Source organism: Sorghum bicolor, chromosome 8 (genome assembly GCF_000003195.3).
Source record: "Sorghum bicolor cultivar BTx623 chromosome 8, Sorghum_bicolor_NCBIv3, whole genome shotgun sequence".
NCBI lineage: Eukaryota > Viridiplantae > Streptophyta > Magnoliopsida > Poales > Poaceae > Sorghum > Sorghum bicolor.
Window position 1 is genome coordinate 29458991 of NC_012877.2, and position 6090 is coordinate 29465080.

A 6090-nucleotide genomic window follows, 5' to 3' on the forward strand; every position below is an offset into this window, starting at 1 on the left:
TACTATCTCCACTGGAGCGAAGCGAGATTCCATATAATACACTTCATCTAGTAGTTCCATCGGGTGCATCTACAGTTCGATCGGGTTTGTCCAAATTGATTTCTGACCATATGGTATGTTCTATGCAAACCGTGCACCTATCTTGCATCCAGATTAGAACTATCTCCTAACAAACAGAACAAAGATTCCAGCTTGAGCCTCTTCACCAAGGAGTACCATCGTGTGCATCCAAAATACTTTCTTAGCCTATGGTGCATTAGGCACAAACCGTGTACCTATCTTGCACCGAAACTAACACTATCTCCAAAGAGACCGAATTGAGATTCTATATGACACACGTCATCTAGGAGTTCTATTGGGTGCTTCCAAATATATTTCGAAGCATATGGTACGTTCCATGCAATTCGTGCACCTATCTTGCATCAAGATTAACACTATCTCCACACAAAATCAAACTGAGCTTCCACTTGAGCCCCTTTACCCAGGAGTATCATCGGGTGCATCCAATATGGATTCTTGGCCTATGATGCATTAGGCGAAAACTGTTTACCTATCTTGCACCAAAACTAACTATGTCTCCAAACAGACCGAAGCGAGATTCCATATGACACATGTCATGTAGGAGTTCTATTGGGGTGCGTCCAAATAGATTTCTTAGCATATGGTATGTTCCATGCAAACCGTACACCTATCTTGCATCAAGATTAGCACTATCTCCAAACAGATCGAACCGACCTTCCACTTGAGCCTCTTCACCTAGGATTATCATCGGGTGCTTCCATAATGGTTTCTGAGCCTTGGTGCATTATGCGCCAACCATGCACCAATCTTGCACATAAACTAAGACTGTCTCCAAACAGATTGAAGCGAGATTCCATATGACACACATGATCTTGGAGTTCTATCGGGTGCGTCCAAATTGATTTATAAGAATATGGTATGTTCCATGCAAACCATACACCTATCTTTCATCAAGATTAGCACTATCCGCAAATAGACCGAACCGAACTTTCACTTGAGCCTCTTCACCTGGGAGTATCATCGGGAACTTCCACAATGATTTTTGAGCCTATGGTGCACTGGGCACAAACCATGCAACTATCTTGCACCGAAATTAATACTATCTCCAACTGGACCGGAGCGAGATTCCATATGATACACTTCCTCTAGTAGTTCCATTGGGTGCATCTACAGTTCCATCGGGTTTGTCCAAATTGATTTCTGAGCATATGGTATGTTCCATGCAAACCGTGCACCTATCTTGCATCAAGATTAGAATTATCTCCAAACGGACAGAACAAAGATTCCACTTGAGCCTCTTCACCAAGGAGTACCATCGTGTGCGTCCAAAATAGTTTCTTAGCCTATGGTGCATTAGGCACAAACCGTGTACCTATCTTGCACCGAAACTAACACTATCTCCAAAGAGACCGAAGTGAGATTCTATATGACACAAGTCATCTAGGAGTTCTATTGGGTTCTTCCAAATATATTTCGAAGTATATGGTACGTTCCATCCAATTCGTGCACCTATCTTGCATCAAGATTAGCACTACCTCCAAACAAAAGCAAACTGAGCTTCCACTTGAGCCCCTTTACCCAGGAGTATCATCGGGTGCATCCAAAATGGTTTCTTAGCCTATGATGCATTAGGCGCAAATTGGGTACCTATCTTGCACCAAAACTAACTCTGTCTCCAAACAGACCGAAGCGAGATTCCATATGACACATGTCATCTAGGAGATCTATTTTGGTGCGTCCAAATGGATTTCTTTGCATATGGTATGTTCCATGCATACCATGCACCTATCTTGCATCAAGATTAGCACTATCTCTAACAGAGATCGAATTGACCTTCCACTTGAGCCTCTTCACCTAGGAGTATTATCGGGTGCTTCCATAATGGTTTCTGAGCCTATGGTGCATTATGCGCAAACCATGCACCAATCTTGCACCTAAACTAACACTGTCTCGAAACAGATTGAAGCAAGATTCCATATGACACACATGATCTAGGAGTTCTACCGGGTGCGTCCAAATTGATTTCCAAGAATATGGTATGTTCCATGCAAACCGTAAACCTATCTTGCATCAAGATTAGAACTATCTCTAAACAGACCGAACAAAGATTCCACTTGAGCCTCTTCACCTAGGAGTACCATCGGGAACTTCCACAACGGTTTCTAAGCCTATGGTGCATTAGGCACCTATCTTGCACCGAAACTAACATTATTTCCAAAGAGACCGAAGTGAGATTCTATATGACACACGTCATCTAGGAGTTCTATTGGGTGCTTCCAAATATATTTCTAAGCATATGGTACGTTCGATGCAATTCGTGCACCTATCTTGCATCAATATTAGCACTATCTCCAAACAAAGCAAACTGAGCTTCCACTTGAGCCCCTTTACCCAGGAGTATCATTGGGTGCATCCAAAATGGTTTCTTAGCCTATGATGCATTAGGAGCAAACTGTGTACCTATCTTGCACCAAAACTAACTCTGTCTCCAAACAGATCGAAGCGAGATTCCATTGGACACATGTCATCTAGGAGTTCTATTGGGGTGCGTTCAAATGGATTTCTTAGGATGGTTTGTTCCATGCAAACCGTGCACCTATCTTGCATCAAGATTAGCACTATCTCCAAACAGATTGAACCGACCTTCCACTTGAGCCTCTTCAACTAGGAGTACCATCAGGACCTTCCACAACGATTTCTGAGCCTATGGTGCACTAGGCACAAACCATGCAACTATCTTGCACCGAAACTAATACTATCTCCAACTAGACCGAAGCGAGATTCCATATGATACACTTCATCTAGTAGTTCCATCGGGTGCATCTATAGTTCCATCGGGTTTGTCCAAATTGATTTCTGAGCATATGGTATGTTCCATGCAAACCGTGCACCTATCTTGCATCAAGATTAGAACTATCTCCAAACAGATAGAACCAACATTCCACTTGAGCCTCTTCACCAAGGAATACCATCGTGTGCGTCCAAAATATTTTCTTAGCCTATGGCGCATTAGGCACAAACCGTGTACCTATCTTGCACCGAAACAAACATTATCTCCAAAGAGACCGAACTGAGGTTCTATATGACACACGTCATCTAGGAGTTCTATTGGGTGCTTCCAAATATATTTCTAAGCATATGGTATGTTCGATGCAATTCGTGCACCTATCTTGCATCAATATTAGCACTGTCTCCAAACAAAGCAAACTGAGCTTCCACTTGAGCCCCTTTACCTAGGAGTATCATTGGGTGCATCCAAAATGGTTTCTTAGCCTATGATGCATTAGGCGCAAACTGTGTACTTATCTTGCACCAAAACTAAATCTGTCTCCAAACAGGTCGAAGCGAGATTCCATTGGACACATGTCATCTAGGAGTTTTATTGGGGTGCGTCTAAATGGATTTCTTAGCTTATGGTATGTTCAATGCAAACCGTGCACCTATCTTGCATCAAGATTAGCACTATCTCCAAATAGATTAAAGCGACCTTCCACTTGAGCCTCTTCAACTAGGAGTACCATCAGGACCTTCCAAAAGATTTCTGAGCCTATGGTGCACTGGGCACAAACCATGCAACTATCTTGCACCGAAACTATTCTATCTCCAACTAGACCGAAGCGAGATTCCATATGATACACTTCATCTAGTAGTTCCATCGGGTGCAACTATAGTTCCATCGGGTTTGTCCAAATTGATTTCTGAGCGTATGGTATGTTCCATGCAAATCGTGCACCTATCTTGCATCAAGATTAGAACTATCTCCAAACAGACGGAACCAACATTCCACTTGAGCCTCTTCACCAAGGAATACCATCGTGTGCGTCCAAAATATTTTCTTAGCCTATGGTGCATTAGGCACAAACCGTGTACCTATCTTGCACCGAAACTAACATTATCTCCAAAGAGACCGAACTTAGATTCTATATGACACACGTCATATAGGAGTTCTATTGGGTGCTTCCAAATATATTTCAAAGCATATGGTATGTTTGATGCAATACGTGCACCTATCTTGCATCAAGATTAGCACTATCTCCAAACAAAGCAAACTGAGCTTCCACTTGAGCCCCTTTACCTAGGAGTATCATTGGGTGCATCCAAAATGGTTTCTTAGCCTATGATGCATTAGGCGCAAACTGTGTACTTATCTTGCACCAAAACTAAATCTGTCTCCAAACAGATCGAAGCGAGATTCTATATGATACATGTCATCTAGGAGTTCTATTAGGGTGCGTCTAAATAGATTTCTTAGGATATGGTATGTTCCATGCAAAACGTGCACCTATCTTTCATCCAGATTAGGAGTATCTCCAAACAGATCGAACCGACCTTCCACTTGAGCCTCTTCACCTAGGAGTATTATCGGGTGCTTCCATAATGGTTTCCGAGCCTATGGTGCATTATGCGCAAACCATGCACCAATCTTGCACCTAAACTAACACTGTCTCCAAACAGATTGGAGCAAGATTCCATATGACACACATGATCTAGGAGTTCTATCGGGTGTGTCCAAATTGATTTCTGAGAATATGTTATGTTCCATGCAAACCGTACACCTATCTTTCATCAAGATTAGCACTATGTCCAGACAGACCGAACCGAGCTTTCACTTGAGCCTCTTCACCTAGGAGTAGCATCGGGAACTTCCACAACTGTTTCTGAGCCTATGGTGTACTGGGCACAAACCATGCACCTATCTTGCACCGAAACTAATACTATCTCCAACTAGACTGAAGCGAGATTCCATATGATACACTTCATCTAGTAGTTCCATCGGGTGCATCTACAGTTCCATCGAGTGTTCAAATTGATTTCTGAGCATATGGTATGTTCCATGCAAACCGTGCACCTATCTTGCATGAAGGTTAGAACAATCTCCAAACAGACAGAACCAAGATTCCACATGAGCCTCTTCACCATGGAGTACCATCGCCGGCGTCCAAAATAGTTTCTTAGCCTATGGTGCATTAGGCACAAACCGTGTACCTATGTTGCACCGAAACTAACACTATCTCCAAAGAGACCGAAGTGAGATTCTATATGACACACATCATCTAGGAGTTCTATTGGGTGCTTCCAAATATATTTCGAAGCATATGGTACGTTCGATGCAATTTCGTGCACACTATCTTGCATCAAGATTAGCACTATCTCCAAACAAAAGCAAACTCAGCTTCCACTTGAGCCCCTTTACCCAGGAGTATCATCGGGTGCATCCAAAATGGTTTCTCAGCCTATGATGCATTAGGCGCAAACTGTGTACCTATCTTGCACCAAAACTAACTCTGTCTCCAAATAGATCGAAGCGAGATTCCATATGACACATGTCATCTAGGAGTTCTATTGGGGTGCGTCCAAATGGATTTCTTAGCATATGGTATGTTCCATGCAAACCGTGCACCTATCTTGCATCAATATTAGCACTATCTCCAAACAGATCGAACCGACATTCCACTTGAGCCTCTTCACCTAGGATTATCATCGGGTGCTTCCATAATGGTTTCTGAGCCTATGGTGCATTTTGCGCAAACCATACACCAATCTTGCACCTAAACTAACACTGTCTCCAAACAGATTGAAGCGAGATTCCATATGACACACATGATCTAGGAGTTCTTTTGGGTGCTTCCAAATTGATTTCTGAGAATATGGTACGTTCCATGCAAACCGTACACCTATCTTTCATCAAGATTAGCACTATCTCCAAATAGACCGAACCAAACTTTCACTTGAGCCTCTTCACCTAGGAGTACCATCGAGAACAACCACAGCGATTTCTCAGCCTATGGTGCACTGGGCACAAACCATGCAACTATCTTGCACCAAAACTAATACTATCTCCAACTGGACCGAAGCGAGATTCCATATGATACACTTCATCTAGTAGTTCCATCTGTTGCATCTACAGTTCGATCGGGTTTGTCCAAATTGATTTCTAAGCATATGGTATGTTCAATGCAAACCGTGCACCTATCTTGCATCAAGATAAGAACTATCTCCAAAAAGACAGAACAAAGATTCCACTTAAGCCTCTTCACCAAGGAGTACCATCGTGTGCATCCAAAATAG